The sequence below is a fragment of the Molossus molossus genome, unplaced genomic scaffold (genome assembly GCF_014108415.1).
Source record: "Molossus molossus isolate mMolMol1 unplaced genomic scaffold, mMolMol1.p scaffold_m16_p_3, whole genome shotgun sequence".
Taxonomy (NCBI): Eukaryota; Metazoa; Chordata; class Mammalia; order Chiroptera; family Molossidae; genus Molossus; species Molossus molossus.
Window position 1 is genome coordinate 41,951,232 of NW_023425366.1, and position 25,273 is coordinate 41,976,504.

Genomic DNA, 25,273 nt, shown 5'->3' on the forward strand with positions numbered 1-25,273 from the left:
TACCCCTGTTGGATTTGAAGAGATCGACCAGATTGGTAATATCCCATGCTAGTGAAAGCTAGGGGAAACCAAACCTTTACTATGTGAGCAGGGTGTGACAAAGCTTTCTGGAGGGCAGTGTGAGGTACACATAAGAAAAGCTGTCAACAAGCATATGACAGTCTGACTCAGCAATCCCATTTCTAGATTCATCTCAAAGAAATAGTAGGACAAGTCCAAGAATGTTAATGGAGGGTTTAGAAACACCTAGAAGTTCTAAGACCTTAGTTAAATGTATCCTAGAACACTGATACAATTCAATGTGCAGCCACGAGGAAGCGTGAACTATATTTTGCTGGGAACTGATTTTCCATGAGTTTCTTGCATTTCTGCATGTCTGGAAAGCAGAGGAACTGATTGCCTTCGTTCCAGTCTATGTTTTTAAGCATGTTTGCATAACAGCCTTGGGAAATAGAGATGTCTTCCTCCAGAGCAAATAATAGGTATGCTACTGCCTCGTATAAGAAATTCAGATTCTTAAAGCTCAGGCTTATTCTCTTGTAACAACCCAGGGTGTATGGGTATCATCTAGCCTACTTTGCAATGCCCTGTGGGAATTGGGGTTGGAGAATGGGTATAAGAAAATGCTGACACTCTGGCTATTTCTATTTTTGTGAGTACTAGTTCTTTATCTCTGACCCAGGAGTCCTGTGTCTCCTGTTAGTATTCATGAAACTGCCATAATAACTTGTTAGCTTGTAGTGTAAAATGTCAGACCCTTCACAGTTCTTGACTTACCCTTTTCCTAATTAAAATTTTTCTTTTTATCAATGCTTTAAAAAAATTTAAAGTATATACAGTGAAGGGTATAAAGATGGAAAAGGAAAAATTGTTACCAAGACCTATTTCTAGAATACACTCTATTCTGTAACTTGTTTTGTCATGGGTGCATGAAGAAAAAATTTCTTTAAAGGTGAACATCACTCACAATAACTTTAACCTCTTTCTAAGCCAAACTTATCAAAAGATTAAACTTTTAGCAACTGCTGAGAAAGATATTAGAATAGCTAGTCTTTTTAATGACTATCTATGATTCCATTGTATGGAAGTTTATAATTTAAGCACAATTCCATCAACAGTTTCAGTTTTTAACTAATGTAATGTTACAGTAAATCTTATATAAATACCTTGGTGGATTAATAGGATATAACTATAAACTAAAATAAAAAATATTCTCACACCTGGGCTAAAGTGTTTTTTTTTTTTTTTTTAATCCTCACCCGAGGACATTTTTCCATTTTTTGTTCAGGTAGAGCGGGAGGGAGAGAGAGAAACAGAGAGAGAGAGAGAAACATCGATGTGAAAGGGACACATCGAGTGGCTGCCACCCACACAACCAACCAGGGCCGGGGACAAACTGCAACCAAAGTATGTGCCCTTAGCGGGAACCGAACCCGGGTCTCTCAGGACCGCAGGTCGACGCTCTAACCGCTGAGCCAAACCGGCCAGGGCTGGGCTAAAGTGTTTTGACCACAGTAATCAATTGGGAGCCACAGGCTCATTTCCTAGTATTAGGTCAAAAATGATTTTGAAGAACAAAAAACAAAACAAAAACAAACAAAAAGCTATAACATGTTATATATTGTGTGTTTCAGGTTAACTCTGGGTTGTGAGAGTAGTATCAACCTTTATTTTCTTTTTATAATCTTTCATATTTTCTGATTTTTTTTTGTACTGAGCCTGCATTACTTTTGTAATCAGAAGGGTAATAAAACTACCACAATTAAGGACAAGAGAAAAAAAAGACTATGGTGAAAAGTGAGACATAGACACAAGATATCAAGAGCTATGAATTAAAAGTTTTGTGTCAAAGACATTTAAATAAAGTAACAGTTTTTAATTAGAATTGCTTGATGCAAACTCAGCATTTCTTGAGTTCAGAGAAAATGTTTCCCAAAAAATCAGATGTAGGTCTTTGCCAGAAGCAGACCTTCATTTCTTCTTCTATTAATTCTCCTTGCCATATTTTTCTTTCCTACATTTATTAATTATATTTCTGGAGTAACGACTCTGCTTAGTCTTGCTTTAAATGCTATCAGATTTAAATGGTATCAGATTTTACCGAGGAATTTCTCTCAGTTTGTGGTTGAGGGCTTTATTTCTCTTCTGTTTTATTGTCCTTTTGATCATTTTATTTCTCATTAGTCCATTTTTTAAAGTGTGTGGGTATGTGAGAGGGTGCACATATAAAATTAAGAGTCATCGATGTAGTCACATGCTGATCCAGTGAGCTTCGTGCAGAGAAACTGCAGTAGTCCCTTGACAGGTTAGCTGCTCATTTGGGGAAGGAATGTGTAAGTGTGCACTAGAGGATTTATTGGTTAACAGACAGCTGGCAGTGTAGATGGCTGCTTCCCCCCAGCTAGCACTTTACACGGAAGCACGGAAGCCTGCGATGACAGGACTGACTCTGCACTTTCTGTGGTGATCAGTCATCAGTGTTAGACCCTCACACTTAGCCTCTGCAGTAAAGAGCTAGTTCCTGTTAACCTTCCTTAAAAAAGAAATTCTCTCCTCCCACCGGTAAAAATGATTGCCCCGATGTTCAGGGGTGCTGTCTTGTATCTGCCCTCTGTACGAATACTGTTAGCGATTCTGACTTCTTCCGTGACATTTTTGATCTTGTACCCCTGGAAAGAATATATCCTTTCCCCTCAGAGAAATCCCTGGTAGGTCAGGAAGCATTTTAATTTATTTAAGGGGGGACTTTCAGTTCATGCTGGGGAAGGTCTGTAGTGAATTTGTATGTTTGTGGTAAGACTTTAAACGCGAACATTAAGCTTTACAGACTAGTTGATGCCGTTTGGTCATGTTTTGATCTCCTAAAAGCCTCTGGCTGACTTAAAAAGAAATCATTACAGACAGATCATTAAATTTCATGAACTATGAATGTGCTTAATAGTCCAGTATAACAAAATGCTCTGAGTTTCTCCATGAGCCATTGCTTCTGCCTGAGCGCTGGCACACATTTCAAATACCTCCAGCCATCGAAAAGGTGACTATTTTAGTAAAGTGATAGTATGGGGAGGCCTTTTTAAGCATTTGATTGAATCTGACCTCTTGGTAAGGTGAGGTTAAAACTTTGGTGTTACTGAGAGTGTTAACTCTAATGAAAGCTTCTGGTTTTGGTTAGTGCCCCATTAAAACCACTTCTGACTGAATAAAGACTGTGGTCTATGAAAATGATGATTAAAAGGTTGACTTCTGTCCACATTTTTTAAAGTAATTGGGAAAATTTTAATAAGCATCAAATGCATTTTATAATGGTAACTACGCTACTGAAACTGTGGCATTTTAAATATTTTTTTTTCAAAGAAAGTTACTGATTTTCTTTTTTTCTGGGGATAATGGAGATCCAACTATGAACATTAATGTGGCCAGTCTAGGTCACTAAAGTTTAGTCAATGCTAATATCCAAACAGGTGTTCACATTTCACATCTATAGTAAGGCAGGTTGTGAGCTTCTGTATCATTGAATTTTAGCAAACATTAGATGAAATCGTTAAAGTAATGTCAAATTTTTGAAGTGCAAACTCAGAAACTCAACATTGGGATCACTTTTTTTGCTTGAAGTGCATCTGAGTTGAGAATACAGGCAATTTTTCTTTCCCAATTCCTTGGAAAAATATTTCTGTAGTAAGTCTTATGTCTTCTTTACTATGACTGCGTTGTTTTTAAGAAAGATTGTCAGTTCTGAGGTTATTTTCCCACAGTTGATAAATTAAAAACACCGTAATATAATTTAAGGGAAAAAGTTATTTTTCAAAGGCTGAAGGAATAGGAAAGAGTAGCACTTCTTATTTGTATAAGCACAAATACTAACAGCTAATCATACTGCAGACAAATCCATTGTCGTATTCCAAAGTTCTGTAAAAACAAACAAAGGATACGTGTTTCTTTCCCTGCTCCAATATCAAGCACCAGATCTGTTTTAGAGTTGCACTGGAGCAGTTTGCTGGTCCGAATTAAAAGTTCAAAGTCCTTTTTTGTGTATTTGGCCCAATGATGTCCACATCCCAGATAAATTCAGTTCAAAAAACAGATGTAAGGGCAAAGGCTTCATAAATAAAACAAAGCGCAAGGGTATGCCACCAGAAGTCACTGTCCTTCCATGGCTGATGCAGAAATAAAAATGTTGGAAGCAGAGCAACTACACCATCCAGTAATTCCAGCGGTGGGAATGATTCCTACCATTCCTTGCAAAGAAAATATCACCGCAAAGCTAGAAAGTAGGGTCATGGGAAGAAGACGATATCCGAGGATACTCTCCAAGCAACCAAACAAAACACCTGTCACACTCATTAAGGTTAATAAAACACTCATACACATATCATTGCACTGATCCCACACACACCGCCAGACTGGACTTCGCTGGCCAGTAACAGTGTGGATCCAAAGGCAGGGCAAGAATCCATGGGTCCTGCCTGATCAGTCTCTCAGTGCCGCCAGTGCTACTTTGAAGGGATTAACACTGGTAGTGTGTTTGGCCAGATGTGGTGAGAATTGATACCTAATTCTTCTACTAAAGGTGGCTCATCCCTCACAGTCACTTCCGTAGAATGCCGAAGTGTTGTTGCAATAAAGGTCTGAGTTGGTGGAAAATCTGCCCGGGGCATGGCTGTTGTGGCTGCATTGTGCCTGGAGGGACAGGTGGGCCGTGCTGCGAGGGGTCCGTGGCCAGCAGACTGTGCGACGAAGGGCCCTCCCCTTCCTCCATAGTCAGCACCGTTGTGATTGGTCATCAGTGCTGAGACTTGTCTGGCGAACTTTGTGTTTAAGTTATCAAAGCCTGACATTGCAAATGACCCAAGGCGGAGGCGGGACGGCAGCGCCAGCAGCGCCAACACCCCGGCGAGTTCAGAAGATCCTGAAATGGCACTGTTGTCACGTGTCACAGGCCAAAGAACTCCACAGCGTTTTCTTAAAAGGCAAGTTCAATGCAATTCTAGTTTTCTGTACACAGAACAATGACTTAGCTCCTAATGTATTTTATAGCATTCTAGATAGACAGCATGACATAGGTTCTTATTTTTTAAAGTCTGTGAAAAAAAATGGAAAGGGATTTATCATGGTCGTTAGTAACTGAATTTGTGTTCTGGTCCCACTTTTTAAGTTGTTTGACACTGATTTAGTTACCTTGATCCTCTGAGACTTTGTCTCTAAAATAAGAGTAACTCCAGGGTCATTAATTATCTTCAGTAACGTATTTCTGGGTGATTCCGTGGCTTTAGCTTAGAAGATGTGGTCTGAGTGAGCGTAGGTCATTCGTCCTGCAGGCCACCGTGTGGCTCAGTTTGTTTATCTTGTGGGTCATGGTGCAATTTTGCAAGCCCCGAGTCCTGTTTCAGTTCCCAGGTACTCTCTCCTGGTCTTTCTTCAGTGTAAACAGAAGGAGAGGCCATGATGTCTGGGACATGATCAGGCTGGAGCTGTGCTCCTGGCCTGGGCCTGCTGATCAGAAGGGTGTTCAGAGAACGTTGTCTGCTGTTGAAGTAGAGCCAGGCCCTCACGTTTCCTTCGTGGCAGGACGAGCTGCTGAACCATCTGACGTGGCAGTGACTGCTCGGCAGCATGTAAGACTCTGGAGACGCCCTGACCGGTGTTCTCAGTGGTTAGAGCATCGTCCTATGGGCCAAAGCGTCGTGGGTTCAATTCCTGTCAAGGGCATGTACCTTGGCTGTGGTTCGGTCCCTGGCCCTGGTCGGGGTTGTGCAGGAGGCAACCAATCACATCGATGTTTCTCTCTCTCTCTCGCTTTCTCCCTCCCTCTCTATCTGAAGATAGAGGAATAATGTCCTTGGGTGAGGATTAAAAAAAAAAAAAAAAAAAAAAGACTCTGGAGACATTTACTTGATACCAAAACAGGCAAAACAAAGACAAGGATTATTACCAAAGTTCCAAGTTTGGCCACATGTCCATAATGTTTGGATACTCAAAAATAACTTATTCACATTATCTTTTAAATGTGAAAAGTGAATATGTTTAGGCTACTCATGATTAATATTTGTTTTGATGGAAAACTACCAAAAATTCATGTGTTGCTGATATTTTTGAGCAGAGAACCCAGATCTCGATCCTAATAGTATTAAAAACTTACTTTTTAAAGTTTTGTTTCTTCCTTAGCTGCTATCCTAGTCCAAATGTTTATTTGCTACTCAATGACAGTTTAGCAGAATGTGAAGATTTGTCTTTAGAACAGTGTGGAACTGCTTCAGAAATACGTCTGGTTTCATCTGGGCATGTATCTGACAGTGGGCGACCATCGTTGGGCTGCGGGCTCACATCTGTCTATGTTTCCTTCTAATTACCCTGGCGTATGCTTTCCGAGGCATCTTTTCCTCTGTATCAGTGGTCTCCCAACTTTTAAATTGTGCCCCCTTCAGCAAAATATCTTGAAAATGTCTCTCTGCACAACGTGTGTGCATATTCTTTGTCTGAAGTGTATACATGTACTAGTCTCATCCTGACGAATGACCTATGCTCTTAATATATTAAATATTAAGAAAATCTAATTTTTGAGATAAAAATATAAACAGAAATTCTGTTATTTTCAAACATATTTTGGGGGGTATATAACCTTATTTGGGAAACTACAGTCTTATACTTCTCATTCTTAATGGTTTTTACACTCTACTATTTCTTGGGGTATATTTTACTTCTGTTATGTTAACACTGGTGGGCAGTGACTCTCACCTGTGGGAGAATCTGAGGGGAGACTCCTGAGGACCATGATGTGGAGAAGGCCCCGGAGACCCTGGTGCTGTGGCCCCAGCCCCCTGTCCTTCCACCTCAGCTCCAGAAAACGGTGTCTGGGAGGAGCGGCCTGGCCTCGGAACTCCTCACCCAGGGAACGATGGCGTGACTTGCAGTTTGTATTTCTTGCAGCTTGTTCTTGGATAAATGTGACAGCAGCAAGGTGGAGTAGTGAAACCGATGTTTGGAGTCCTACTGAAAACGAACCTCCTGTGAATTTTATAGACACGCCTGCGAAAGTCAAAGCAAGGCTCGTGCTGCAGAACCGTGTGCGACTGTGTCCTACTGGAGGCCAGTGTTCCTGAAAAGTGGCAAATATGCTTGTTTTATTTTGTGAGTGGAATCATTTTTAAATGTGCTGGGAGAATCTACGATGGAAGGGTTTCATGGGGAATCTCAGTTAGTGGTATAGTCATTTGCTTTTGGGGTTGTATGCTGTTGGCCTACTGAGGTTCTCCAGGACAGAAACTGTTAGGCAGAGAGGATCCCCAGAGAGACTCAGACACACCAATTAGAATGACTGATTGAAGTAAATATCCAGATAATTCACACCAAACTCCCTCTTTTTGTTTGAAATATACTGGGATGAATTGTTAAAAAGAAGACTCAAATCTGTGTTTCTTTTCTTGACGACAGTCCTAGCAACCCGCGATGTTTCTGAGAGAATGTTCTGACAGTAGTCCTAAGAAGAAGCCCGGAGAAAAGATTCTGTGGTCAAATAAGTTTGGGAAACTTCTTGTCCCTTCTTTTGGAGAGTCGCCCCGCATCAGCGACTGTGAGAGGTCCTGCAGGAAAGAACACTTCTGAACTTAGTTTAGCCCAGTGTTTCCTAAACTTTTTTTGACAGGGAACCCTTCATTTACATAACATTTGTTAATTTAATATAAAACCGGTATTCTTGGAAATGCACTTTGGGAAATACTAGTGTAAATATGTAAAATAAATACGTAAAAAAATGTCATATACATTTATATAAATCTACAATCACAAATACTGGAGTTGAAAGTCCTCGTCGATAGTCATGTGTCGGAGGAGGAGCCAGTGCTGGCTGGGACATGCATAGTCCATCCTCATACTGCTGCTGCCACGGGTCTGAGGGAGTCGCCGCGGGGATCCTCCAGGAAAGCACTGGGTTTGATAATAACTCTGCTTTATCCCCAAAGAGAAGAATAGCCACCTGGTGCATGGATAGGGCTGTGGATTAGAGATTGGCCCCATGGTCTGCCCAGAGCCTCTTTTTCTCTGGAGACCTGCCCACAGCTTTACACCCTTTTTTTGGGGATGAGCAGGGTGGAGCATCTTCTCCTAAGTGGAGAGGCCCAAGGACTGTCAGTGAAGACACAGATGAGGTTGAATAGAGAAAAAGCCTGGAGCTCCCCCTAGAGGTTCAGTATCTGGTCATCACTTGTGGAAAGAAACTAGAAAATACATTTTTTTTTTTTTAGTTTTGTATATCATGGATATTATTTAAAGTTCTACTTAAGAATCACTCTAATATTTTACTTAAAAAGTAAACAGAGTAGTTATCCTTTAATATAGTGCTTGTGTGAATTTAGATGATGTTTTACAAAGGCAGTGTTTATGCAATAGCTACTCCTATCCAAGGGCTGCCAACCGGTCCGAATCTGTATCATATACAGTCTGCACAGATGATCAGTCTGTATATACTATGTTTTACTTAAACACAAATTTGGCTAATGTGACTTCTATGAAGTCGTCAGATGCAAACTCCTTCTCTGCCTTCCCAGGCTAAACCATGGAAGCCTTACCTCATTTACTTACCTAGGTTTAGGGGATGGCAGGCCCTTCTCCCAAATGTTATGACATTAAGAGATGCTTTCCCCTTCGGATGCCAACAACACTTATAATTCCTTTAAGACCATTTTAGAACTCTGGCTGTTCTAACTTTATGCCCAAATGCATTGTTCTCTATTTTATGATGTTCACGAGGAAGGTGGCTGAGCCCAGAGGGCTGGTCCCTGGTTCGGTACATCCTTCCCCACACTGTGATTTGGTCCTTTAGCATCTCCGGGCCTCAGAGATTTATGTATTTGTAATGAGATGCTGCAATATCTCAAGTTGGACCCACACTATCATTTGTGCTAATGGAAAGATGCTCCACATGGGTAGCAAGTTGAGGCACACTTGCCTTCAAATGTCTGGGGAAGGCGCCAAGGTGAAGGCAAAGCCACAATTTAATCATGGCACATTTCCTTAGAGATTTAATTTTCTCAGAGATTTAGGAGGGGCCATATTATTTTTACATTAAAGCAAAAACAAACTTGCTTGAGAACAAATGAAAAAGACACGAATTTTTAACATAAAATGTGAGAATGGGTTTTGAAGCCTCCCACGGGCCCCAGGGCATACTCTCACTTCTCTCCACAGGTAGGCTGACTTCAGTGAAATGGTCTGAGAAACACTGACCTGCGCTTGCAGAGCCTGGACGCCGACCTTGGACAGCTTACACCGTCACCTTCCTCAGACTCACTGGGTCACTGGTCAGGCACTGCGCCAAGCCCTGGACATACATTACTTCATTTAGTCTTCACGAGAATCTTATAAAGTAAGAACTGTTATCCCATTTTACAGATGAGAAAACCAAGACACGGGATTTTAGTTACTTGAGTCAGGTTGTGCCAGAGGCAGAAACTAAGCACTTCCTCTGCTGAGCTCCCCAATGTGCTTTCCCCTCCAACCCTGTGGGAAGGCAGACTAGGCTGCCCCCTGGGGTGAAGAGAAGGAAGTGCGGGACAAGGAGTGGAACTGGGGAAACCCCTCCCAATCAGCACTGAATTCTGAGGGCCGAGCTCTGTCAGTGGTGGAATACCATGACTGCATTATTGATATGTCTACAGAATCTAGGATATTCCACCGTGTACAGCTTGCCCTAAGTCTTATATTTCAAATGGATTTATCATTTTGCCCAGCTGTGGTAGGCATATTACCACCATACCACAAGGTCAAAATAGAGAAGGTCCTAGATAGATCAAGTACCTTGAGGTTTGTAGCTCTTTTGTGTTGCTAAGATAGAAAATAGAAAATGAGACAGTTTAGTTCAACGTAAGAGCCATGTGTTAGGCTCTCATTACATACCAGGCCCTGGGCCTTGTCGTCCAGCTAGAAGACAGACAGTACAACAACCACATCTTTGCAGGATGTAGTAAGTGCTACCAATGAGATACGATAATACCTTTGATCTTGGTATTTCTTAGTTCATAGTCTCAAAGAATAAAAATCTCCTTTTCCATTTGTTTTTGAGGGGAGTGTGAATAGGCCACGTTCTAGGCCCCAGGTCATATCACGGCTTCTTAGGGGTTAACCCTACAACACTGGCTGTTTGTGGAGCAGGTGCCAAGATTGACAGGGTTAGTGAACCATTTACTGAAGCGAGCCCTCTGTTTAGCACTGTGGTTCTTGGCCTGATGAGGGAAACCTGTAAGGAATTTCGTTTGCTTCGGAACTTTAGTTTTCTGATCTGGCTGTCTCCTTGCCTCTGCTAAGGTATGTGTCTCTCAGTGTTTGAAATTATTTGGTTTACTAAGGGAAGCCAGTATGAGGAGCTTGTTCAGTGCCATATCCCCCATCCTGCCTGGTTTCAGGAGGAAGAGGTTTACTAGGCTCTGGTCCCTTTAGGAAGCTTTATTTGAAATCCACTTGGGCACAGGCATTTCACGGGTGCAATCAGATCCATACACGGCTTAGTGACATTCTAGGCAGTATATACGTGACTGATCCACACCTTATCCCAAACCCGAGCTAAGTTTCTCCGATTCCCATTAGCCTTCAGAAAACTACAATCTGTGACCCAAACTATAATTAAACGAAATATAATGAGAAACAAAAGCATATACTTTTTTCTTTAATTTTTATTTCTCTTACTAGCAAATACTTTTAAACCGTGGCTATGGCACTTAAATGTGTGCATTTTGAATGGGCAAAATGTAGAGAATAATGTGAAATTATCAGCAGGTTGATGTATTAGAATCTTTTTGTGAGAACATTAAAAACAACTATAGTAAAACTTTTCCATTTATCCTTATGAGAACTATTGCTTAGAGTATTTTTGTATTATATAGGGTGGGGCAAAAGTAAGTTTACAGTTGTTTGCATAGAAAATAATACAATAATTAATAAACAATAATTCAAGAAGAAACTCTGTGTTTTGCATACTGACAATTGTAAGCCTACTTTGCCCCACCCTGTATTCTGTAGCTACCTTATTGTCCTTTACATAGGACTTTAAAATAGCAGAAATTATGTTCTACAACATACTGTGACACTGGCATTATCCTCTCCACTTTTTGTTGAGGCTACAGAAATTTAGAAAAGATAGTAATTTGCCTAATTTCACACAGTACTGAACCTAGGAAGGAAACCCATATATTTTAACAGCCAGTCTAGGGTTTTCCTACTAAGCAATTTGTTTCTCTGCTGTGATGACTTCAGTTTTGGTTAATAGGCATCTTGGTTGCTATTCACAAGAGATTGTCACATCCAGCTTGATGTTCTCGATGTTCCAGTAAGGCTCTGGGCACACAAACATCTCCCAGTGCCAGGGGCTAACGTAGATGAGTGTGATGGGCTGGTGTCAGAACGGGGTGTGTGTGTGTGTGTGTGTGTGTGTGTGTTGAACTGGAGAGCACACGCCCCACTCCCAGGAGAGTGCCCTTATTGGTCTCCACTGGGCAGGTGGCCTGGCATTGCCAAATCTCTGATATTTCTAAGAGGAGCCGGAGATCTAACTTTTATGTAAAATCTTTCCATTTTAAGTGTTGGCAAATTAAAAATATTTTTTTTTCTTTTCAGCTCTGTAAGCCAAACAAAACACATCTCTCAGGTGGATTCAGCCCATGACTGCCAGTTTAGGACATGGGATTTTTTTTAATGTACATACAGAGAAGGAATGAATGAATGAGGGAAAGGCAGCATCATTTACTCAGACTATAGTTTACTTTTCCTGAAGCCAGGAATTCTGAGCAAAGCCGGGAGCTCCACTGTGAATTTCCAGGTGCCTCAGTGTGGGCTATTTTGGACTGCCTTCTTCTTGCAGAATTATCTAAAATAAGGAAGACTTGTTCGTGATTAGGGGCTGACCACCGAGCATCCGCTCTCTAGCATTGCCCATACGCCAACAGTGAGCTGTGTGCATTTTAAAATATCTTTTCTTCTCTTCATTCCTTCCTCTCCTTGGGGAATTCACTTTCAGCTGATGATGAAACTGAAATCAGTATCGCTTGCAAACTTCTCAGACTAAAGGCTTTGGAAGGGGGCAAAGTTGTTGTTTTAAACCAGATTTCTTTTGTTTGTGTGATCTATGGATTTTTCTTTATTCAGTTTCCGTCCCTGTAAACACAGAAAATTGAAAACTAATTTGATTAAATTTTCCCAGATTCAATCTCATGTGTATTTTATTTAATTTAAAGATTTTTGAATTTTAACCCAATCTGGTGCAAAGTGACTATGTCACGGTTATATGCCCCCTGTAAAAGGAAACACCATTCTGAGATTGTTTTATTGTGAAAAGCATGCTATGGCCCTGGGCAGTGTGGCTCAGTTGGTTGGGTATCATCCTATACACTGAAGGGCTACGGGTTCTATTCCCAGTCAGAGCACATGCCTGCGTTGTGGGCTCCATCCTTGGTGGGGATCCTGCAGGAGGCAGCTGATGGATGTTCTGCTCTCACATTGATGTTTCTCTCTCTCTCTTTCTCTCTCTCTCACTCTCCCCCTCTCTCTTTCTCTTCCCCTTCTTGACTCTCTCTCAAAACAAAATCAAGCTAAGCACTTACTATTTGCTACACACTGTATTAAGCACTTTACAGTCATCTTACATTCTCATTTAATCCATTAAACCATGTGTACAGTCAGCCCTACTTTAAAGATGAGAAAACTGAGTCTCAGGAAGATCCAACACCTTGCCAAGGCTAATAAGTGGTGGAGCTTGGATTCAAACTCAGGTTTATTTGATCCTCGAGTACCACCACATTATATAGCATCTTCCTCGAAGAAGGGGTTGTATCCACTGCTTCGGGGTCCTGGAACAGAACAAGCAGAACTAGTTGACATGAGACATAAAGATTACTCTGTGCAATTACGATGATATAAGTTATGCAGCAAAGCAGGGCACACTGGTCATAATTAGCAGGGCAATAAATGCCACATACTTCCGAGGACTGGTGGAGAAATAGGTTCTAGACATGCTAACAAGGGCAACAAACTCACCTTGCTTGACTAGTAATCTCAGGGTGTATAATGCATGAGAACCTCATGCCTTTAGCAGTCTGTGACACTGATGTTGAATGACCACTGGAACACACAATGTCAGGTTTTGTGATGAGGTGGAATATTGATTTATGTCCTGTTTTGCGTGAATTGAATGCCTGCTTTGTGTTTTAATCTGCGAATGCTCCTTAATTTATTTAACCACTTCACTATTCTAAGATACTGAGAATTCAACGTCTGCATATTTCATTCTCCGACAAGTTGTGGCCTTACAAGTCATTTCGATTTGAAACTCACCATCTATAGACCTCCATTTAGATTCTAGATTTTGGTGTCACATTAGTCGTGGTATATTACATTTGTAAAAAATTCAGTCCAAGTACCTCTTCTTTGGCAAACAGGGTCTTCTGTGATGGTCCATCTCAGTACATGGCCGGTTAACAAGAGAGGAGCCGAGATCTGTAGTTGAGCCTCTTCTAGGCACTGTCTGTGCCTCACAATCCTGTGCCTGCCCTGGTGCTGAAATGTTGGCACCTAAGCACGTAGACAGCCTGCTGGAATTAGCATAACCGGAGAAAAGAGAAGAATCAAGTTATTATCTTAAAACTTCTCCCTTTTGAATCAGCCATTAAATTACAGCTTTATCAGTTTTCACTGGTTAAGTATTTGCTGTCTGTCGGCTGCTAAAAAGCTCACAGATTTTAAAGCCTATGGTGGGACAATTTGTGTATATCTTTTTAATTGGATGCATTTAATCTTTGAAAGGTATTAATGAAGTCAAGTTGAAATAGATATTTAATGGCTTCTAATTATTCATTTTTTTTGCTAATATTTATTGATATAAATGGCTAACAAGATAAAGGAAACAGAGTTTAAAACTAATTACTTTGGAAGCGATTCCCAACAGGGTACCTTGGGGACCACCAGCAGTGCCCTTTTGTGATAAAGTTACTGGAGTTACTATCATCTCAGCCTTGGCCTCCTTTTGAAATATTAGTGTAATCAGTATGGTGACTTATTTAAGAATTAAATAATTCTTAAATAACTCAGAAGGTGTAGTAGAAAACAAACACTCCCTCATCTCTTTTGAACACTCTTCTGTGGCAACTCTATGCACCTACAGATTTTTCTTTTATCTTTTCAGAAATTGTTACTGTGGAAATATCTATTAATAGTCACATTGCATGTATGTGCCATATATTGATCTGTTATATATATATCTTTACCTTATAAACACCTGTTCTTGTTTTTTTCACAAATGAGATCAGTATATTCTCTGTTGTCCTATAACTTACTTTTTGTTACTAGTCACTTTCACATGTCTTCCATCACCATTGTGATGGGCTGGCCAATGAGGCACTCAGAGTCCTTTGTTCTTCAGACTGTTTCAGTGGGGAAGAAGGCTACGCCGCGTGCTGGACTCCACAGAGCTCTGGACAGTGCTTGTCCTTACCTCCTGGCGGACTGTGGGCTCGGCTGTGGTTAAGCAAAGTCTGAATCCCGTCCTTACCACTGAATATCTGTGTGATCTTGAGGAAGTTACTAACCTTCCTGGGTCTTTGTTTTAATTGTAAAATGGGGATAATAATAGTACCTATTCCCTTCAGCATGAGAATTAAATACTATACTGTGAAGTAGTTAGTATAATTTCTGACACATAGTAAGTGCTCAATAAATATTAGGTATTAGGTATTATTATGGAGTCTGAGGTGCGTTATAGTTTTATATACAATGTCTGAGAATTTAAATATAAAATGATCTTCCATGAATATTAATATGGGTGCTTTAAAGCACCAACCTTCATGAACCACCTGGTTAAAAAAAAAATCTTTGCCCTGGCTGGTTTGGCTCAGCGGTTAGAGCGTCGGCCTGTGGTCCAGAGAGACCCGGGTTCGGTTCCCGCTAAGGGCACATACCTCGGTTGCAGTTTGCTCCTGGCTCTGGTGGCAACCACGCGATGTGTCCCTTTCATGTCGACGTTTCTCTCTCCCTCTCTCTCTCTCTCTCTCTCTCTCTCCCACTCTATCTGAACAAAATATCAAAAAAAAAAAAAAATGTCCTTGGGTGAGGATAAAAATAAAATAAAATAAAATAAAAATTGAGTCAGGCTAGTCCTAATATACCAATCAAATTTTAAAAGGTTTGTTTTCATGCAAGTAAATTATAAACTTACTAATAAGTGGTATAACAATTGTATAGAATGTTTTATTTTACATATTCAAAAGCTTGAGGAGAAATTGAACAGGATCTGTACAAGACTAAAAATCAAAAAGATAAAAATTATATTTATAAAGAAAAGTTGAATATGCTGAAATTTATGAACCTAGCTAATAAAAGTTTAAGGGATTTACCATGGCGATTTTTAAAACTATGAAGTTTATTAGGGAAAGTGTACGTGGGAAAATAGTCAGATGAACCCACTGGAGAGAGATCAGGAAGCAACAGATGTGATGGTAGATGAGGCTGCTGGGGAAGGCTCAGGAGCCCTGGGACTCTTCGGGGCATATTTGGGCATGTTTCTGTGCCCACGCAAACAAACACACAATTTCATATTCTATATCTTCCATTTGCCCCTCCAGGTCTTCTCCATTTGCCCCCTTGCCCACTGGCTTCTAGTTGGGCTGATGGCAGGCAGCAGTAAGAGGTGGGAGGTGGGGGGGGTCTGAGGTCTGAGTGTTCATTCTGTTGGCTCCCCCTCCACTTGTGTTTATCTGGTGATTGTCATGGTGTGCCTGCTGTTGTTTTCCATGACAGATCTCATTTGTTTTCTCAGAGTATTTCCATAATTATTTTGTTTATTTATTCATTGGTTCATTGTCTGTTTGCCTTAGCAGAATGTAAGTCCAAAAAGACAGGGACCATTCAACATGGATTCATTAGCCAAAGGTATTTACCCATACCCTCCATCCTTAATATCTTTGACATTGCTGGCTACCTGTGATCTCTCCAACTAGACTTGTCAACTTTCAGAAGACAGACAATTTATGCTAAAAAAAAAATCTTCCATAGTGCTTAGGCTCACATTGAACAGATACTAAGCATTCAAAACATACTTGTTGATTGGTTGGTTAATAGCACATGCTGTATTATTAGAATTATTACTTAATTAAACAAATATTTATTGAACACTTATGTGCAGGTATTGTTTTAGGCTCAGTAGATTTTTTTTTTATCCTCATCCAAGGATATTCTTTCCATTTTTTTTTTGTTGTTGTTCAGATAGAGAGGAAGGGAGAGGAAGAGAGAGAGAGAAACATCAATGTGAAAGGGACACATCGAGTGGCTGCCACCTGCACAACCCAACGTGGGCCGGGGACAAACTGCAACCGAGGTACGTACCCTTAGTGGGAACCGAACCCAGGTCTCTCTGGACCGCAGGCCGACACTCTAACCGCTGAGCCAAACCGCCAGGGCTAAGCTTAGTAGGTGTATCAGTAAACAAAACAAAGATCCCTGTCCTCACAGAGGAAAACAGATAATATACAGGGAGGAGAAAAGATAGGTTTACAGTTGTAAATATGCAAAACACAGAGTTTATTCTTATATCATTATTTATTATTGTATATTATTCAACACAAACAAGTGTAAACTTATTTTTGCCCCACCCTGGTATATGAACATAAGAAATAAGTAAAGTATATAGTATGTTAGCAGATGAAAAGTACTGTGGAAAAATGACAGAACAGTAGAGCATGCTAGGGAAGATGGGCAGGTGGTTGCTGGGATGGGCATGGGGAGCAGGTTGTGATAGTAGAAAGGATAGTGAGAGAAGGTCTCATTGAGAAGATGGCATTTGAGCAAAGACCTGAGGAAGGTGAGGGAGTTGGGCAAGCTAAAATCTGGGGAAAGAGTTTTCCAAGCCCTGCTAACAGCCAGTGCATTGACCTAAGACAGACTCATGTTCAGGGAACAGCGAGAGGACCCTTTGACTGGGTCAGAGCGGGTGAGGGGCAAATAGTAGAAGATAAGGTCTTTGAAGTAAGGGAAGGGACTTCAGGCTGTTGTGAAGACCAGGGCTGTGCTCTGAGACCTGGGGAACTGTTGCAGAGTGTTGAGCAACAGTGTTTAGAGTGACTTCTCTTTTAGAATGAAGGGGCCAGGGGTGGAGGCAGGGAAAGTAGTCAGGGGCCACGGCAGCAATCCAGTAGAGCAAAATGGTAGGTCAGACAGGGCAATGGCAGGTGGTGTGGTGTGGTCAGACTTCGGGCGTGTTCTGAAGGTTTCTGTAGCTACTTTATAACCAGGCTCAGCGCACATTTTATCTCCAAACTGGGGAATGGGAAAGGAGTAGAAAGCATCTTCAGGTAAATGTTTGTGGGTAGCAATCAGAGGAACTCCCTGGGGAGGCTTGGAAAGAGTGGGCTAAGGAGATCTGCCCGATGGTTAAGCCTAATTCTCTGTTCTTCTCCTTAAATAAACTGCTGGAACTCTTTCAGAGAGTAAACTGTTGATGAACCCTTGGGGGAGAAAAGGTATCCAGAAGAACACAATGGTCTATTCCTTTCAGTTTGAGGGACCATATGTAAGTAAATATAATATTTTTTTAAACTTATTTCATTTTGAATGGACAAATGGCATCTTCCTAGTTAATCTGAGGTTCCTCAAATTTAAACAGTTCAATAAATAATGATAAAAAAAAAAGAAAACCCTGTCATTTGAATATTCAAATTTTAAAATTAAAATTTGAAATTTTACATTGCTTGTTTAATTTTTTGTTTAACTTCATGTAACTGGAGAACCAAAATATGGGTAGCATTCTATTCATTTACAACATTATGACATAATTAATTAATTTGTTGATTTTTATTAAAAATTCAATAAAGAATTAAGGATGGTCCCTTGGGATAGTACTGAAAAACCACATGTTAGATTTGGTACTTCGGGTCAGTGGATGTTTTATTTTCAAGGCTGGTTGTTGCATTAAAATATGGATCTGTAAGAGAAATGATGACTTATCTTAATTTTTGCATCAAGAAACACTGTTATACAACTCAACAAAAGGAAGACAAAGAACCCAATTAAAAAATGGGCAGAGGAGCTGAATAGACACCTCTCCAAACAGGACATACAAATGGCCAAGAGACATATGAAGAAATGCTCAACATCACTAATCATCAGAGAGATGCAAATTAAAACAACAATGAGGTATCACCTCACACCTGTCAGAATGGCTGCCAACAATAAATCATCAAACAACAAGTGTTGGCGAGGGTGTGGAGAAAAGGGGACTCTAGTACACTGCTGGTGGGAATGCACACTGGTGCAGCCACTATGGAAAACAATATAGTGTTACCTCAAAAAATTAAAAATTGAACTTCCATTTGACCCAGTGATCCTACTCCTAGGAATATACCCTAAGAAGCATGAAACAACAATCAGAAAGAATATATGTACCTCCATGTTTGTAGCAGCACTATTTACAATAGCTAGGATCTGGAAACAGCCCAAATGTTCATCAGTAGATGAATGGATAAAAAAGCAGTGGTACATATACCCAATGGAGTACTATGCAGCTGTAAGAAAGAAAGATCTCTTATCCTTTGAGATGACATGGAGGGACCTGGAAAGTATTATCCTAAGCAAAACAAGCCAAGCAGAAAAAGGCAAATACCACATGATCTCACTTATTTGTGGAATATAATGAACATAACAGTCTGAGGAATGGGGTAGTCCCAGAGACGTGGAAGTGGGGTACAGACTGACAATCCCCAGAAGAGGGGGCGGTGGGGGAGAGATAGACCACAGAACTTATATGCATGTATGCATGAACAATGGACATGGACAACAAAGCTGGGGACAGAGCAGGGAGGGAGGGTGAGGAGGGAATCAGTGGGGGAAAAAGAGAAACATCTGTAACAAAAATAAATTAATTAATTAAATTTAAAAAAAGAAACACTGTTATGAAAATATTTTCATGAAGAGAGATAAGCTATACTTGGAGAAAATTCATCCATTTTACATTCATTGATTTCTCAAGTGTCTACCATGTGCCAGGCTCTGTCCTAGGCACGAAGGATACAATGTTACCTGTACAAAGTCCTTGTGCCCAATGCTTCGAAAGGCCAAAACTCAAAATGTCAGAGTCTGGAGTAAAAAGGTTTACTGATTGAGAAGGAGCCAACTGAGAAGATGGGAACCCCAACTTAGGAAAGTACAGAATTCAGGCTTCTTTTATATCAAGGGGAGGGGTAATACGAAGGGCTGTTTCTGTAAAACTCAAGGTGCAAGCAGAATTCTTCTAATGCTTAGCATGTCCATATGCAAGACAAAGCAGGCTTGAACAAGGTGGAGTCAGAAAGAGACGGAGCATTGATAGGAGTGAGCAAAACGAAGGTACTGCCTCATGGAATTGACATTCCAGGGAGGGAGACAGGAAAACATCTATATAACGTCAGACAGTAAATTCAATGTGCTATAGAAATTAAGCATGTGAATAAATGGAGAGTATACATTAGAGAGGGCGATCAAGGCAGGTCCTGTGGTGGGGGTGGGGTGGGGGTTGAGTATTAAAGCAGAGGCCTGAATGAGAGGAAGAGCTGTGAGCCATGCAAATATCTAGGGCGTGAACATCCCGGGCACGAGCCAAAGCGAAGGGCAAAATGCTGAGGGGGGTTTCACAGCTCTCAGCATTAAGCCCCAGGTCTGCCTGCCATTGCATTTGGAGCATGGCTCAGCTTTTACCCACTGCTTCTGTCAGGGGTGCAACCAGATGTTCCCTGCAAAGTACAGTGGCTGTGGACATGTCGGGGTGGCCGGTGATTCTACCTCCAGCCTGTCACTCTTGGACTCAAAATATTGGGATTGTCAGTGACTGGCTCTCCTCTGCTCAGTCGTCTGTTCTTGTTGGTGCCTCTTTCACATGTCGTCTCCTGCTATTTTCTGGGCTCACAGTGATCGTTTTGCTAGGTCCTCAACAATTCATACCTAAATTGCAACTTAACACATTTATTTGCCATCTTCTTGCCTTGGAAGATGAGGACTGTGAGGAAGGTCATTCTATTTTCCTAATTTTCTCCTGGAGTCACAAAGAACAAATCTGTGCCTTGTTTTTTTAAACACTGGTAGTTCAAATATTTGCAGACAACTATTATATAGCTCCTTTTTAGCATTTTGCTTTCCAGGCTGAATCTCATAGTTCTCTCAATAGTTTGACTACAGCATGGTCTCCAGCTCCCTTATTTCTTAGTTTCCATTGTTCTGCCTACTTTTGAGTGTTAAATCCTTTAAAAATTTGATGCTTAGAACTAAGTATGTGTTCTGGATATACTCTGCCGAGTCTCAGAATGAAAGGACTGAACTGTCCCATGATCTGAGTACTATATTTCCTTTACCTGAACACCATGCTTTTAATCACTGAAGCCAAAACTTGCATAATTTATTTTAGCATCTGCATCCTATTACTAATTCATAAGTAGCTTGCAAGCAAATAAGGTTCAACCTCACTCAAAAGTGAGATAGACAGCCCTGGCCTGGTGGCTCTGTCAGTTGGAGTGTCGTCTTATACACCAGAGGGTTGTGGGGTTGATTCCTGGCCAGGGCACATACCTAGGTTGTGGGTTTGATCCCCAGTTGGGCACATACAGGAAGCAACCAATTGATGTTTCTCATATTGATGTTTCTGTCTGTCTCTCTTTTTTTTTCTCTCTCTCCCTCCCTTCCTTCTTCTCTCTCTAAAATCAATAGAAAAACCAAACATGTCCTCAAGTGAGAACAAAAAAAAGTGAGACATAAGTTAAATTCAGACTGTGCCATGTATTAGCTATATGTCTTTATGTAAGTTATATTTAACCTCTCAAAGTCTGAGTTTTGTTAATTATAAAATCATATACATATCTAATTTATTTCTCAATTGATTATTGTAATAAATAAGATTATACATAAAATGTGATAATTTTTGAAGGCATTAGTATTATTAACTCCTTTCTGCTTACACCATAATACATTCTTTATGATCAAGCTCTCCTGTCAATTAGTGTATGAAAAGAAGAAAGCTGGGGGTCACCCCATCCTCTCAGGCTGTGTATGTATTGTCCAGTGACCCCTGGCGAAGACAGACCTGGTGCAGAGTAGGCCCTCAGTAAATACATATTTGGTGAATGATTTATTTCAGATAAGAAGGTGAATTGCTGTGGGTTGGCTGGTGAGACCAATGGGTGGGTGGCATTTTAGTGTGCCTATTTGTAGGGTTGGCTTTGTCTGCTTGTCTCTCTTACAATTATGAAGGGTTGGCAAGATGATATAATGAATGTCATTAGAACACTATAAATGAAAGGTTGCCACTTACAGGGCCGTTAATTCAGCCTGGCTACTAGAGAGCCATTTAGTGCCTCGAAATGGATCATTTGTTAAATGACACATAAGAACTTTAAAAGAATTAATGGTCCTCTCCAAAGAGCAATCTACTCTTTCTTTTTTCATTCAGGCTACGAATTTATTCAGAGCTTTGGGTCCCTTTTAAGAGTGAAGCTGTAAAATAATAATATAATCATCTCCTCTTTATTTTTTATTTAGAGCTGTAAAACCTGAGGAGGAAAGAGGTTGTGCAGAATGGACACTGGCATTCTGAGAAGTTCTGCAGAACAGAAGCTTGCCAAACCAAACACAGAAAATCACAGGCGACAGGTATGGCTCTGGGAGACTATTCGAATTTGCCGAGAACCTTGTCACCTTCGTGACAGCCAAACCTGTTGCACTTTTTATAATCAAAAGCGATAAGCACAGCTGCCAACGTGAATTTTAGTCCCAGTTCGTTGGAAGTCTAATTTTTCAGCTTGATGGGGTGTGGTTTATAATGTAGGGCGCAGAGTCCCTGCTATGAGAATAGGGGACTCCTGTGCCTTTGGGTCTGTTCTCACTTACATGAGTATTGAATACCTAGGGAATCATCCGAGACTATTAGTTCAAAAAGAACCTGAAGAGGAAGAATCTGTGGGTGTTTGCAGTCTTCTCAGACCTGCCCAGACTGTTTAACTATTAGTTGAAGTTAAAACTGACTTCACAAAAGCACTCAACCAAAATAACCCAGCCTCGACAAGTCCACTGTTTTAGAGAAATCTGGGCAAGTTAAAAAGGTAGACTTTTAGATTAATGCAATATAGAGCCTACATATGTCACTGGGAACGTCAGACTCGTGAACCTCACACTGAATACACTACAGGAAAGGTGGTGCCCTGGGGTCCAAGGGGAGATGTGATGCAAATTGCTGCGGATAGAGTGTTTACCTCTGTGGATATTTGATGAATCAAGCATGTAATGCTCACCCATTCAACTGTTTCAGTGTTCTGCCTCTTGCCCTGAAAATTTCTTTCATCAGCTTCTGAAGGAATAATCTATGACACTTCCCCATCAAATGGATCTTTCCCCAGGGGAGTCTAGTTTTTGCTTGTCTTTTATTGCCATCAATCTTTAGTCTAATGATGGCCTCAGGTAATAAGTGAGTTAACAAGGACAGTGTTCTGGGTCCCAGAGATTCCCAGGCAACATAACTGTTTATTCTAACCCTGAAACTGGACACCTGGTCAGATGACTAAGGGTATATTGTTATTTGGTTTTCTTGGAATAAACCTACCCTGGAAACATTGCCAAGAGAGGTCAAAGTGCTGGCTGTCCTCAATACTCCAGTGGGTGTGTGCTGCTGCTTACACCAGGGAAACCCAGTGTGCACACGCTGATCTCGGCCCATGGACCATTCTCCCTTTTCTCCTCAGCCCTGGCCAGGCGTGGATGAGGAGCAAGCAGTACAGAGCTGGCCCCGCTCACCTTGGGCTCATCCACATGCCAAATCCTGGCTCCTCAGCCTCCTCCCTCTGACTGTTCCAACTCCTTTATTGTCTCCAGTTTGGCATCCCCTTAATGAATAGCTGTTTAAAAATCTACCAATTGATGCAGTGATTGATGGAGGAAGAAACCCAAGCCAAGGGGAGTCTGAAGGGTGGAATCCGGTAAAGGTAGGTACAAAGGCTGTGCCGATCAGGAGAGTGAGGCTGGTTTTGAGATCCTGGCATTGGTATGCACAGACATAACTTCTTTTGGGACAGAACTCATATTGCAGTCAGGCTCCATCTCTTTCAAAAGTGCTGGCAGCACTTGACTCATTCTAAATTACAGGCATCCCTGGTTTTTATGCCAAAAGACACTTTCTCCAGTGTGCCGCGGGAAGGCCAGATGGACCTGTCACTGCGCTAATCAGTGGAGAGCATGCTGAGGACTCTGGCTTTAGCTAATTAATGGAAGCTCCGAGTCACAGGCAAGAATTAAGCAATCAACTCCTTTATCTAATTATTATATATTTTGGAAGTGTGCCATGATTAGCATGGTCTGAAAATTAAAAAAAAAATCACTTGGCCTACGCAAGGAATGATAGGAGTACTCCCATATGAACTTGGAAAGAGAACTTAGATGAGATGCCTAGTTAGGGCACAATAAGTAAAACCAGATAGAGCCAAATCTCTAGTACTTTATGGAGGGGGAATGTTTATCTCTATTGATGGAGCTCCTATAAGGTGTTAAGAGTTAGTTGGAATCCAGGGGCCTCTGATTGAGGTACAGCTTAATATTTGATATTAATATTTGATACAGTATTGAGGAAAGTAAAACCACTATTAGTCAAGTGGATCTTTTAAAGGATGAGAAAATTGTTTTATTGTTGTGAAATAGTGTTTCATAAAGACATGTGTCCTTTTTGTGTTTATTATTTCTGTATACACAGCATCTAAGAGACTGACACAGGGAATGCTTGAACATGTTTGTTGAGAAAAATGAATGAATGTGGATTCAGAACAAGACTGTTATTTTGCTATGTGTGGTTACTACGTGGGAAGCTATTGAACTGTTTATTAATTTATTTGCTAAACAAAAAAATATAAATCTCCTATATCTTCTAGAGACACAGAAGTGAATGAAATAGATAAAAAATCCTGTCCTTTGGGAGCTGACAGGCTACTATTTTCAGTTAGTATGAGTCTTTAAGATTATTGAAATTGATATGACATTTCTTCTAATATATTTCTTATAACCAGATAGCAATATAATGGTTAAATGCAAGAAAAAAATACCAACAGCTTTTTGGACTCACAGCCCAAGAATGTGAATCTCCTTATTTTCTTGTCTCCTTGCTCTGTCCTCATTTTCCCACCCATACTATCCAGCAGCTTTCTACTTCTTAGGTCAGTGTTCCGTGAGTGAGGCCACTGGGTAGAGAGCAGTGAGACAACATGGATCTGTAACCACGTGATCTATCACCTGCACTGGCCTGGAAAGAGAGTGCTGAGAAAGAACAGGTTTGCAATACCCAAAGGTCTCTCAGGTGTGCGTGCTCAAATTAGTCTTATTTTGTACATAACTCCAATTCTTTTTTAAAAAATATGTTTTTATTGACTGTTTTAGAGAGAGAGGACGGGAGAGAGAGAAACATCGATGTGAAAGAGAAACATCCATTGGCTGCTTCCAGCACGCCCCCTACTGGGGATCAAGCCTGCAACCTGGGCATGTGCCTTGATCAGGAATTGAACCGGGACCTCTCAGTCCATGGGATGACACTCCATCCACTGAGCCATCCTGGTGGGGCCATAACTCCAATTCTTTCTTGTCATTCAGCCTTTGCCTATAGCACAACTTTTGACAAAATCCCCCTAGGCCTTTGCTTCAAGTGGAGCAAGCGCTGGACTAGCTACGTGTGGCTGCTGGACACCTGAAATGTGTTTCGTGTGACCGAAGAATGACATTTTAAGTTTTATTTGATTTAATTAATTTAAAACTGTTAATTCCGTTTTGGAAATATTTTGTGAATGTTTGGATCAACATGGAATCTGAATCTATTTTTTTGATACTAATTTTATGAACTCTAAATGCACACCAAGTATTTCCACGGAAAATTTAGTGTCCAAATTGAGATATAAGTGTAACACAGACCAGATTTCAAAGACTTGCTATAATAACAGATAAAATAACTCATAAAAAATGTTAAAAACAATGATTACATGTTGAAATAGGAAATGTAAAACTACATGTGTTGCTTGTTATATTTCTATTAATAGTGTTACTCTAGACCAATGGTTCTCAACCTGTGTGTCGCGACCCCTTTGAGGTCGAATGACCCTTTCACAGGGGTCGCCTAAGACCATCGGAAAACACATATTTCTGATGGCGATTCATAACAGTAGCAAAATTACAGTTATGAAGTAGCAATGAAAATAATGTTATGGTTGGGGGTCACAACATGAGGAAGTGTATTAAAGGGTCGCGGCTTTAGGAAGGT

General features: G+C 40.8%; 1 pseudogene; it reads right to left on the reverse strand.

Moving 5' to 3' along the window:
* Positions 1-4,070: 4,070 nt before the first annotated feature.
* On the reverse strand, positions 4,071-4,835 carry LOC118642831 (annotated as a pseudogene).
* Positions 4,836-25,273: the final 20,438 nt, after the last annotated feature.